The sequence below is a fragment of the Podarcis filfolensis genome (assembly GCF_964270895.1).
Source record: "Podarcis filfolensis genome assembly, chromosome: 1".
NCBI classification, from domain to species: Eukaryota; Metazoa; Chordata; class Lepidosauria; order Squamata; family Lacertidae; genus Podarcis; species Podarcis filfolensis.
Window position 1 is genome coordinate 128,628,213 of NC_139604.1, and position 13,343 is coordinate 128,641,555.

General features: G+C 47.2%; 1 long non-coding RNA gene across 1 annotated transcript; it reads left to right on the forward strand.

The window, feature by feature from the left end:
• Positions 1–1,516: 1,516 nt before the first annotated feature.
• LOC310766825 lies at positions 1,517–13,135 on the forward strand. The gene is made up of 3 exons (XR_014550429.1): positions 1,517–2,241; positions 2,798–2,858; positions 12,774–13,135. It is a non-coding gene; the product is annotated as an uncharacterized lncRNA (long non-coding RNA).
• Positions 13,136–13,343: the final 208 nt, after the last annotated feature.

Sequence of the window (13,343 nt, forward strand, 5' to 3'; positions counted from 1 at the left end):
AGCCACTTTGGCTGCTGACCTCCCTTTGCCTCTGCCACTCCCTTCGCCCCATTCTTTGTTCGCAATCTCTGTTCTGCGGTCTCCGCAGACCACAACACACACGCTCTCTCCTTGGGTGCTAAGCTTGGTTTTGCAATCGGGAATCCTTCCTGAAGTTTACACAACTTTGAACACAGAAAGCCGCAGAGTTGAAAGAGAAGCTTGTCGTCATGGAAAGCTCCCCAGCAGAGGTGGCTTGGAACTCTCACGTGTTCTTAATTCCAGATATAGGTAAAGGTAAAGGGACCCCTGACCATTAGGTCCAGTCGTGGCCAACTCTGGGATTGCGGCACTCATCTCGCTTTATTGGCCGAGGGAGCTGGCGTACAGCTTCCGGGTCATGGGGCCAGCATGACTAAGCTCCTTCTGGCGAACCAGAACAGTGCACGGAAACGCCGTTTACCTTCCCATCAGAGCGGTACCTATTTATCTACTTGCACTTTGACGTGCTTTCGAACTGCTAGGTTGGCAGGAGCAGGGACTGAGCAACGAGAGCTCACCCCGTCGCGGGGATTTGAACCGCCAATCTTCTGATCGGCAAGTCCTAGGCTCTGTGGTTTAACCCACAGTGCCACCCGCGTCCCTTACTAATTCCAGATATACTTTGGCTCAATTGTTTGCACCTTGGAGTATTTGCAAAGCACCAAATACATGATGTCAGGAGTCCCTCCAGCCCAGACCCTGGAGAAAATCTCTTCAAAGGAAGGAGCTGGGAATCCCTTGGGCAGATTTGCTGCAGCAGAAGACCCGGATGAACGTGCCGTTGTCCAAAGCCAAAACAACAACAACAAACCTATGGTTAACATACTCAATAAACACACAAGATGTAACCAGCTGTACTTTTGAATAAATAAGGTATACTATTTATTGTATCAAATTGTAGATTTCATAAAGTTCAACGAAAAAAGCAGGAGACCCAGTGGATCAGTTCATTCTCTAGTCAGTTCATGCATAAGGTCCATACATGTATAAGTGTCTATTCCACCTGTCGGTTCATAGAGTCCAACAATCCACATGAAAGGTTGTTACAGTTCCACAGAATCCTTTCACAGAGTCTAAGACAAGGATTTCCGGAATATTCGCTTTTTTTCTCCATCCTAGGCTTCATCAGTAGAACAGGCTCTAGTTAATGCAAATAAATACAATATTGTAATCTCACACAGTTTTACAGCAAAAATAATATAAAAAAACATAAACAACTGTACATACCATATGTAATATGATACGATAATTTTTGTCATTGTCCCATACAGAACAACGAAGTTACAGTATTGTGGAATGAGAGAGGAAGGAAACCTTTTCTTAATCCGTGCCATAATTTTATAAACTTTGGTGGTATCTCCTCTTACTTGCCTTTTCTCTCAAGTAAAATGTCCCAAGCACTGCAAACTGGGGCAACCCAGTCAGATGGGTGGGATACAAATAATGAAATTATTATTATTATTAATTCTTCCTTCATAGCAGAGTCACCGTGTGTGTGTGTGTGTGTGTGTGAGAGAGAGAGAGAGAGAGAGAGAGAGAGAGAGAGAGATGGGGGATGAGGGAACACTGGAGATCTTTTCCTCTCAGGGCCTTCAAAAACCTGAAGCCTGGCCTGTATATTTTCCTAACGTGCACTGGTGGAAGAATTGTATCCCCTTGTGACATTAACGAAAGTTAGCCTTCCTTCCTCCTTTTAGCACACGAGAGCCAAGGGTATGACCAGTGACCCAGGAACATGTCCCCGAGGCCCATCAGTAGTCAGAACAGCAACTTCCTCTTTGTTTAAAACAACAGAAGAAGAAGCTCAGAAGTTGTTTCTGGGTACCAAGAAGAGACTTTGAGGCCGACATCCAAATTGTGGCAAAGGTTTTGTAACTGGCTGGTAACTGCTGTTGTATTATTTTGTAGATCTTCATTGAACGAAGAAGAAACAACAGCCTTTTGCTATTGGATGCATTGAAAAGGAACAGTTTGCCTCCTTTCCTTTAACCTAGTTGGGTGTTTGCATCCAATTATGTTTTGCAATACTTTCTTCTTGATGAAATCCAGATAGCCTGTTGGGAAAGAGTCTGGGAATATATTGGCAGGGGCAGGGGGAGCTAAGGTCAAGATGACAACAGAGGAGACACTGAGCTCCTGTGGAGGGCAGCCCACTGCTGGGGTGCCACCACTAAAAGGCCCTTTACCCAGTCCAACATCAACACGTCATCCAGATAGCAGGTATGTTACCTGTATGTTACCTGTGGCTTTACTTCTGGCTTCCTTTCCATTTATTCTTCCCTGACCTTATCTTTACCATAAGGTCCCCGTGGGGGTTGCAGCAATAAGATATATGCAGGTATGTATCTTATACATAGCTGTCAACCGTCCCTTATTTGGCGGGAAACTCCCTTATCCCAGTGCTGTGTCCCGCTGCTGCCCCTTATTGATGATGTCCCTTAAATTTCCAGGGTTTCATGCCTGCCCAGCTTGGGAGGGAAGCAGTGGCTCAGGGTCCTCCACCGCGAGAGAGAGCACGTGCATGAGCTGCCGCGTCTCTGTCTCCCCTTTCCCCCCTCAGTGGCGCATCCTGAGGAGACAGGTGGCGGCGGGCGGACAGGCAGCCCCTCTCTTGCAAGACTTCCACTGCGCTGCCAGGGGAAGCCGGAGGTGGCAGCGGCGGCGGCAGCTGAGGAGGCAGCCTGAGGGAGGAGGAAGAGGAGGGGATGGTGTTAAGTTGTGGGTGAACATATCAGACGACACAGCAATTCTCCAAACAGCTCTTGTTTATTCACAGGTCAGAACAGAACTGAACTGAAGGGTTCAGCCAGCCTGCTTATATAGAGCACCAGTACAAGGTAACTGTAACAACTTTCTGTAACTATCCAATCACTGAACGTCACTTTCGATCCCTTATTTGCATATGTGGACCTGAGTGAAAACTATCTACAGTATCCCCCTGCTGGCCCAGGGTGAGAACTTCAGTACATAACACCCCTCCCCACCGAGATAAGGCGGGGAAGGGCCGATGGAACTCCTCGCGCCAGGACGACGGCAGCCCCAACGTGCTGCTTAGCATACCCTCCAACCAGTGCAGCATCTTAATGTCGTGATTTCCCCCTCTGCATCCCTTTCATAACTCTTATTTTTATAAATCATTTGTCCATCCATAGTTCAAATTTTTACCACAAATTTTCTATCAATCCTACCAATGTATGTAACTCTTTACAATAGCTTTTCAACTAAATTATAAACTTTCCCCATTCTTTATTAAAGAGGTCCTCTTCCTGGTTTCTAATTCTGCCTGTAAGCTTTGCCATTTTGACGTCGTTCATCAGTTTTTGTCTGCCCCTCTTCTTTGGTCAGAGTTGTAGACCCTGAGGATCATCTAGTCCAACCTCCTGCAAAACACAGTCAGTGGCAGCAAAAGCAGCATGGCTCCATCAGTGGCAGATTTCTGTATAAGCTAATCAAAATCCCTTATTTTGACTGCTGATCCCTTATTTTCGAGGCTGCTGGTCCCTTATTTTCAAATCTGTAAGTTGACAGCTATGATCTTATATGCCACTGGTATCTCACCCCAGTAAGATTAAGTTGCATGAAAGTTTGTACTCACAGATAGTAAGGTCAGTTGGACTAGATGATCCTCAGGGTCCTGTCCAAGTCTCTGATTTTTCAAGAGAAGCAATAGTACTGCTCTATTCTGCCTTGGTCAGACCCCACCTGCAGTACTGTATGTATGTAGTTCTGGGCATCACAGTTTAAAGAGCTGGTCAAAGAACAGGGGAAATGGTTCGGAGAGTCCCTTATTCAAGTCCTTTCCCACCTCATAGGTCACGTTGAATTCCAGCTAAACCCCCTTTTTAAAGGGAGGCATCCTCATATCACAAAAAACAAGAAAGGAGGATTTACCATGGTCGAGCGACTGGCTGTAGCGCATTCTCCCAGAAGTGTGTTAAGCCAGGATTTCCTCACTTTTTTCAAATATTAATTCCTCATCTCACTAGGAGACTTGGGGAATACACTCTAATCTTGTTCTCTTTGAGTTGTATGAGATTATGCAGTCAGTACCTTACAAAAATGGGGGGGGGCATAGAAAGAGAACAAATCGTCTCTTAAGTGTTTGGTTGTTTTTTTTTTAATGTAAAAAGATATCTGGGGGTGGAGGACATATTGGCGATACGTTAGAATTAGGGCCAGACTGGAAGACACTGGAAATTGAACTTCCTGACTCTTGGTAGCCCCTGAAAACCGGAAGTCGGTTCCCCAAAGTGTTTGAATAGATTCCATGGTGAATCATCTCTCAGTGGTTGCAGTCAACAACCTCCCTGTTCCTCTCTCCCTAAATAAATAAACTTGGAACAAAGACACTCAGCTCCAAGTGGTCGCCAAAGAAGAAGAAAGATAGCTGAGTGGGCATTCGAACCCCAGCCTCCCTGTTTCTAGTCCAGCACACTAACCACTACACCATGCTGCCTCCCTAACGTTAGCCCTTTTCCAGCTATGTCAGAATTGCAATTCAGTAGATCAACAAACAGAAAGGCAAATAATGATTTCCAATGAGAGTTTTTATTTTTGTGAATTTTTCGCCCCCGACCCCCACTCCATTATATGTTTCTTTTATTATTACAAGGATGATTCTTATCTATTCCCCCCACCCAGCCAAGTTGTTCATATTGCAGTTGGTTTTGTAAACCAATTTTGAAAGCAATACATATATCCATTCTGAAATGGATAAATAAATTGCCCTCCGAGCTGCAGGGTCTTTGAAGCAGCCTGACAGCAGTTATCACCTGGCCACAGCCTTCCTTTCTTCTTGCACAGAGTGAAAAAAAAAAGATGAATAAAAATAGCATCTAGCTATCGATCTAAGTTTGGGTAGTTATTTCTAAATTCGCACCTATACACCTATATTAAATGTGCATATCTATGTCCTTTTTTGTGGTGATGGACACACCTTTCCTTGTGTGTGTGCAATGTGCAAATGGCTGCCACATCTCTTGGTGCTCGTTAAAGAAATGGGAGTTCTTGTTGGAAATACACTAAAAAGGATATACCAAGAGCTCAGGCCACAAGTTTCAATATAAGGAATAATTCCTACTCGAGAGTTGAAAAGAAAAACGTGTATATTCTGCTAAGAATAACAGTTTGAAGCTGATAGTAAATTTAAACACAAATACATTATTCCTGTATTTAAACGTTTTACCTTAAAACTATCGTACTTACACGTTGTAAGTACACGTTGGTATATCCTTTTTAGTGTACATCTCTTGGTGCAGCAGGTTTGGGGAACGGGTGGTGGGCTTGCAGCAGGGGATGGTAGTAGAAAACACCCGGCCCCCAACATGATCTTGGTAGAAATTTCTTTTAATTGGGCCCTTTAAAAATCAGCTGGGGTGTCATGATCTGGTTCATGGGCGATCGAAGTCCTGACTGGGGACGTTGGGACCGGGAGCAAGATGGCAGGGTGGGAGCAGCAACGGGAGTTCAGAAGCCAGGAGTCAGGAAGCCAAGAGTCCGAGGGTCAGAAAGCTGGGAGTCAAGAAGCCAAGGGTCAGGAAGCAAGAAGTCATGAAGTAAAGGGTCCAAGGATTAAGAAGCAAGGAGTCAAACGCAGCAAGGCAGGGAACGTGTTGCTGTGGCAAAGGGAAAATGCTGACCTTATATCCCTTTCCGGCTCTTGCCACCAGGTGCTGTGAGTTACCAATCGGCCTCACCTGTGTGGCCACGTCTTGCCTCTTCGGAATAAACTTAGGAAGGCCCCAGTCCTGCAAAGTCCTATTGGTCACAGGGCCTGGCTCCTGCACGCACACCTGACATGGGGTGGAGCAGTTCAAACATGGCCCTTTGTGTGTGAGTGCGTGTGTGTTTTCCATTTGGCCTCTCCACACCCACCCATGTCTGCCTTTTTGCCACCTCTCGCTTGACCCTTTCCGTCATCTCCAGCCCGTTCCATGAAACACAAACTGTTACCACGGCAGGAACCAAAGTCTTTTACATTTTATGTCTTTGGAGCTTTGTTTTATTCCCTTGCTGTTTAGTCGTTTAGTCGTGTCCGACTCTTCGTGACCCCATGGACCAGAGCATGCCAGGCACTCCTGTCTTCCACTGCCTCCAGCAGTTTGGCCAGACTCATGTTTGTAGCTTCGAGAACACTGTCCAACCATCTCGTCCTCTGTCGTCCCCTTCTCCTTCTGCCCTCCATCTTTCCCAACATCAGGGTCTTTTCCAGGGAGTCTTCTCTTCTCATGAGGTGGCCAAAGTATTGGAGCCTCAGCTTCACGATCTGTCCTTCCAGTGAGCACTCAGGGCTGATTTCCTTAAGAATGGATACGTTTGATCTTCTTGCAGTCCATGGGACTCTCAAGAGTCTCCTCCAGCACCATAATTCAAAAGCATCAATTCTTTGGCGATCAGCCTTCTTTATGGTCCAGCTTTCACTTCCATACATCACTACTGGAAAGACCATGGCTTTAACTATACGGACCTTTGTTGGTAAGGTGATGTCTCTGCTTTTTAAGATGCTGGTTTTATTCCCTAAGCATCTCTTATTCCTCCTCAGGAAATCCTTTGGAAAACACTGTCCAGTGTGGAATAAGAATGGTCAAACCAACATGCGTCTTCATCTCAGATTTCTGTGGTGTGTTTTTGCAGAATGGCAGAGCAGGAAAAGTGACATTTTTCATATTGTTACGTTTTCAGCACCAAATATTTTCAGGCCAGCGTCAGAATAACATTTTAGAAAACTGAGCCGATACATGAACCGTGTGTTTGGAATACCCTCCCCTCTTTTTCTCAAATCACTGCCAAACTTCTTTTATAGCAATGATTATGTCACCGTGACCTTGGAGATTGTTTCAACACTACTGATGGCTAGCAGTTAAGAGTCTGCTGGCCCATCTAGTTTTGCAACCTGTCCTCACACCGGCCAACCAGTTTCCTGTAGGAAACCCGCAAACCAGATTCAAGCAAATTATCCTTCTACCTTCCTATGGTTTCCAGCAAGTGGTGTTCAGAAGCATTGCTTCCCACAACTTTGGAGGCAGCGCATGTCACGGTCCGGTTTGCAGGCAATCGAAATCCCGGCTGGGGATGTCGGGACCGAGGGCAAGATGGTGGGGTGGGAGCAGGAACGGAAGTCCAGAAGCCAGGAGTCAGAAAGCCAAGAGTCCGAGGGTCAGAGAGCCGGAAATCAAGAAGTCAGGGGTCCGAGGGTCAGGAAGCAAGGAGTCATGAAGTCAGGGGTCCAAGGATCAGGAAGCAAGGAGTCACGAAGTCAGGGCTCCAAGGATCAAGAAGGAAGGAGTCACGAAGTCAGGTGTGATGGCCTGGGAATCTGATTCAGAGGCTGAACCGGAGGAATCCCAGCCTGCACAGGAGTCCCCGCCTCCAGGGCTGGCTGAGCTGGGGCAGGGCCTTGAATCTGAAGGGCCCACACCTGTGCTGGATCCTCAGGAGCAGACACCAGATGAATCCACTCTGGCTCCGGAGGTGATTGAGGACCCATTGCCTACAGGTGCACCTCTCCCATCCCTGTCAGGGGAAGGTGAGCCTCCCCCTGGGTCCAGTAACCCTCCAGCCTCTCCTGAGCTGCAGAGGCTCAGGGCAGAGAGGCGGAGGGAACTGGTTTCTCTCAGGAGGAGTGCTCACCTCCAGGTCAGGAGAGGCGGGTCACCTGTGGGCCGGGACCGCCCCTGGCCTCAGAGAAAATAAAGGCCAGTCAGCCTGGTCCCAGGTTGCGGGAGCAACGATGTTGGAAACCTGTTTCTGCCAGCACCCAGACCTGTCTTTCCGGAGTTCCCGACCACGCCCGGCTTTTTGCTTTGAACCCAGCTTCCCCCTTGGTGGACCTTCTCCAGACCCTCGGCCCAGGACCGGACTTTGACCACGCCTCATGGTAACCCCCCTGGGATCAGCACATCAGGGGTCTGAGGATCAAGAAGCAAGGAGTCATGAAGTCAGGGTCTGAGGATAAAGAAACAAGGAGGCATGAAGTCAGGGTCCGAGGATCAAGAAGCAAGGAGTCACGAAGTCAGGGTCCGAGGATCAAGAAGCAAGGAGTCACGAAGTCAGGGTCTGAGGATCAAGAAGCAAGGAGTCATGAAGTCAGGGGTCCGAGGATCAAGAAGCAAGGAGTCACGAAGTCAGGGTCTGAGGATAAAGAAGCAAGGAGTCATGAAGTCAGGGGTCTGAGGATCAAGAAGCAAGGAGTCATGAAGTCAGGGGTCCGAGGATCAAGTAGCAAGGAGTCACGAAGTCAAGGGTCTGAGGATCAAGAAGCAAGGAGTCACAAAGTCAGGGTCTGAGGATCAAGAAGCAAGGAGTCACGAAGTCAGGGTCTGAGGATCAAGAAGCAAGGAGTCACGAAGTCAGGGTCTGAGGATCAAGAAGCAAGGAGTCATGAAGTCAAGGGTCCGAGGAGCAAGAAGCAAGGAGTCACGAAGTCAGGGTCTGAGGATCAAGAAGCAAGGAGTCATGAAGTCAGGGGTCTGAGGATCAAGAAGCAAGGAGTCATGAAGTCAGGGGTCTGAGGATCAAGAAGCAAGGAGTCACGAAGTCAGGGTCTGAGGATCAAGAAGCAAGGAGTCATGAAGTCAGGGTCTGAGGATAAAGAAACAAGGAGGCATGAAGTCAGGGTCTGAGGATCAAGAAGCAAGGAGTCACGAAGTCAGGGTCCGAGGATCAAGAAGCAAGGAGTCACGAAGTCAGGGTCTGAGGATCAAGAAGCAAGGAGTCACGAAGTCAGGGTCCGAGGATCAAGAAGCAAGGAGTCACGAAGTCAGGGTCTGAGGATCAAGAAGCAAGGAGTCATGAAGTCAGGGTCTGAGGATCAAGAAGCAAGGAGTCACGAAGTCAGGGTCTGAGGATAAAGAAACAAGGAGTCATGAAGTCAGGGGTCTGAGGATCAAGAAGCAAGGAGTCATGAAGTCAGGGTCTGAGGATCAAGAAGCAAGGAGTCATGAAGTCAGGGTCTGAGGATCAAGAAGCAAGGAGTCACGAAGTCAGGGTCTGAGGATCAAGAAGCAAGGAGTCATGAAGTCAGGGGTCTGAGGATCAAGAAGCAAGGAGTCACGAAGTCAGGGTCTGAGGATAAAGAAACAAGGAGTCATGAAGTCAGGGGTCTGAGGATCAAGAAGCAAGGAGTCATGAAGTCAGGGTCTGAGGATCAAGAAGCAAGGAGTCATGAAGTCAGGGTCTGAGGATCAAGAAGCAAGGAGTCACGAAGTCAGGGTCTGAGGATAAAGAAACAAGGAGGCATGAAATCAGGGTCCGAGGATCAAGAAGCAAGGAGTCACGAAGTCAGGGGTCCGAGGATCAAGAAGCAAGGAGTCACGAAGTCAGGGGTCTGAGGATCAAGAAGCAAGGAGTCACGAAGTCAGGGTCTGAGGATCAAGAAGCAAGGAGTCACGAAGTCAGGGTCTGAGGATCAAGAAGCAAGGAGTCATGAAGTCAGGGGTCTGAGGATCAAGAAGCAAGGAGTCACGAAGTCAGGGTCTGAGGATAAAGAAACAAGGAGTCATGAAGTCAGGGGTCTGAGGATCAAGAAGCAAGGAGTCATGAAGTCAGGGTCTGAGGATCAAGAAGCAAGGAGTCATGAAGTCAGGGTCTGAGGATCAAGAAGCAAGGAGTCACGAAGTCAGGGTCTGAGGATCAAGAAGCAAGGAGTCATGAAGTCAGGGGTCTGAGGATCAAGAAGCAAGGAGTCACGAAGTCAGGGTCTGAGGATCAAGAAGCAAGGAGTCATGAAGTCAGGGGTCTGAGGATCAAGAAGCAAGGAGTCATGAAGTCAGGGGTCTGAGGATCAAGAAGCAAGGAGTCATGAAGTCAGGGGTCTGAGGATCAAGAAGCAAGGAGTCATGAAGTCAGGGTCTGAGGATAAAGAAACAAGGAGGCATGAAGTCAGGGTCCGAGGATTAAGAAGCAAGGAGTCACGAAGTCAGGGGTCCGAGGATCAAGAAGCAAGGAGTCACGAAGTCAGGGTCCGAGGATCAAGAAGCAAGGAGTCACGAAGTCAGGGTCTGAGGATCAAGAAGCAAGGAGTCATGAAGTCAGGGGTCCGAGGATCAAGAAGCAAGGAGTCACAAAGTCGGGGTCCGAGGATCAAGAAGCAAGGAGTCACGAAGTCAGGGTCTGAGGATCAAGAAGCAAGGAGTCACGAAGTCAGGGGTCCGAGGATCAAGAAGCAAGGAGTCACGAAGTCAGGGTCTGAGGATCAAGAAGCAAGGAGTCACGAAGTCAGGGGTCTGAGGATCAAGAAGCAAGGAGTCACGAAGTCAGGGTCCGAGGATCAAGAAGCAAGGAGTCACGAAGTCAGGGGTCTGAGGATCAAGAAGCAAGGAGTCATGAAGTCAGGGGTCCGAGGATCAAGAAGCAAGGAGTCAAACGCAGCAAGGCAGGGAACGTGTTGCTGTGGCAAAGAGCCAAAGGGAAAATGCTGACCCTTCTCGGCTCTTGCCACCAGGTGCTGTGAGTTACCAATCGGCCTCACCTGTGTGGCCGCGCCTTGCCTCTTCAGAACAAACTTAGGAAGGCCCCAGTCCTGCAGAGTCCTATTGGTCACAGGGCCTGGCTCCTGCACACACTCCTGACAGAGCATAGCCGTCCTGCCTAGTAGTCATCGATAGCCTCCGTGAATTTGTCTAACCCTAATCCATCCATGCCGGTGGACATCACTGCCTCCTGTGCATAGCTGTCAACTTTTCCCTTTTCTTGCGAGGAATCCTATTCGGAATAAGGGAATTTCCCTTTAAAAAAGGAAACGTTGACAGCTATGCTCCTGCAGGAGCGAGTTCAAAAGTTTTAACTGCGCGCTGCATGAATAAGCACTTTCTTTTCTCTGTCCTGATAAATGATAATAATAAATGGGAGGAGCACACAGAGAGAAGAAATGCTATGGTGCAAAATCGGACACCTTCTTCTGCCACGGCTATGGCTGATGGGAGTTGTAGTCGAAAACATCTGGAAGGCACCCCATCAAACTGCTAAGAGAATAAAAACACACCATATTTTAAAGCTAACCGTTACCACTTTAACCTCTTAGTCTTCTAGGCACATCCAAATTTTTTGAAGAAATCGTCCCCGGTGTTGTAGGTTGGCCTTTTTTTGTTTTAAACGCACATGTCATTTCTGCTGCCTGTTCAAGATTCCAAAGACCATCAAGGTTTTCAGAAGGCTGTAATTACTCCCCAGCACAATAGATGGCAATTGCTTCCATCAAGGAAATATTACATAATTATTATAACTTAGGATAATAATTGTATTTGCTTTTCGGCAAGTCATACATAATAGAACGCGGCGGGTGCCTTAAAGCTGTTAGCCTATTGTGTCAGCTCATACATATTAATTATTTTATTAGAGAATCACATGGCAAGCTTGAATCTGGAACAACACACATTAAATCTGTTTTGGGGGGCTGAAAAACCGGGGGGGGGGAGTGTGTCTTTTCTCAGGGTATGGAGATGGAGAAGGAACATGAGTGTGTGTGTTCACCCATGATCACATTTAAGGTGATTAAATAGGCCTGCCTGAGGCTCAGAGTCTGGAATTCAGGGGTGCCAGTTGGAGTAAAGGGTGAGCTCTGGCGTAGGGTTGCAATACATCTGGAATATGGCAGACAAAAACAGGGTCTGGATGGTAATTGCTGAAATGTCTGGGGAAGTCCGGATGTATGGCAACCCATGTCGGAAGGCTAGGTAAAGGTAAAGGGACCCCTGACCATTAGGTCCAGTCGTGGCCGACTCTGGGGTTGCAGCGCTCATCTCGCTTTATTGGCCATGGGAGCCGGTGTACAGCTTATGGATCATGTGGCCAGCATGACTAAGCCACTTCTGGCAAACCAGAGCAGCGCACGGAAGCGCCGTTTACCTTTCCACCGGAGCGGTTCCTATTTATCTACTTGCACTTTGACGTGCTTTCGAACTGCTAGGTTGGCAGGAGCAGGGACCAAGCAATGGGAGCTCACCCCGTTGCGGGGATTCGAACCGCAGATCTTCTGATTGGCGAGTCCTAGGCTCTGTCGGAAGGCTAGATTTTGGCAAATTTCCTATAAAATTTCCTTTACAGCTTCAAAAAAAATTGCCCCCCACTGAAAGCTCAACAACTCTGAATTTTCACTTTCTGAAATATGGCAACCCTACGCTGGCGGCTGACCTCTCTTTCCCACTGTTTTCTCAAAATAGTTTTATCATGACCTGTGTTAGAAGCCGGTGCAGGACATGTGCCTATGATGGTGCATTGACACCCATGTCAGCCCCCAGCACACAGCGTGCGCTCTCCGTGTGCTAAGGGTTTAAAAAATGCATTTTGGAAACCACTGGTGAGTGTTTGTTAAAAAATAAAAACCAAGCAGCGTGGGAATTTTATGAAATGAATCAACAATTTTCCCAACAACTGGAAATTGAAATTTAGAATGCTTTGAAGCGACTGACTCCTTTGGAAATGAAGCATTGTCCAGGCCCATGGAAAAATTATTCAAATTTTTACTGGCATAACTTTCTTTAAAACAGAAAGAAAACAATGTTTTATTCGATGCGAGACTTCAGTATTGTACACAGTTTAAGGTTAGGGGAGAAGATAGGTGGGGTTATAATCTGAACCTGGAGACAATGCATGTACTTCTGTAATCCAATAAAACCTTTAATAAAAACTATTTTTTTAAAAAAAAGAATTAAAACATCAAAAATATCCATACAATATCTTGTGTTCAGCATCTTGCAAAACATGAAATAATCCAAACAAACATCTCTCTCTCCAACCTGCTTTCCAATCTCCAGGTTATGCAGCTCTTGGGGACTCAGGATGACATGCTTTGTTCTCCACGGCGTTCACAGAAAGACTTAACAGCCACCACCCTTTCAAGATGGCAAATTTGCAACTCAATACCTTCATCACATGATCAAAGGTTCACTCTCAGTGCAGAGAAGTGATCAACAGGTTAATCATCAACTGGTTACAGCTCAGAGTCCTTTATAAAACAACATTGGGGAAACCCCAAGGTTAGCTTCATACACTTAGCCATTTTCCATTTTAAACCTTCTTTGATACATTTACATTTTTCATTTCTGTGTGAATCAAACAATATATTTAACCCTTGCTAGACTTGGACCCTTGACTTCGTGACTTCTTGCTTCCTGACCCTTGGCTTCTTGACTCCTGGCTCTCTGACCCTTGGACTCTTGGCTTCCTGACTCCTGTTCCTGCTCCTCCCCCGCCAGTTTGGTCGGGATTGTGTCCCCTTTCCAGTTTCTAGCGATTAACGTTCTTGCAGCTACCGTGGCGTACAAGAATATTTTCCTCACCTTTTTAGGGATGTCTGAACCTAGTATACCCAAAAGGAAATCTTC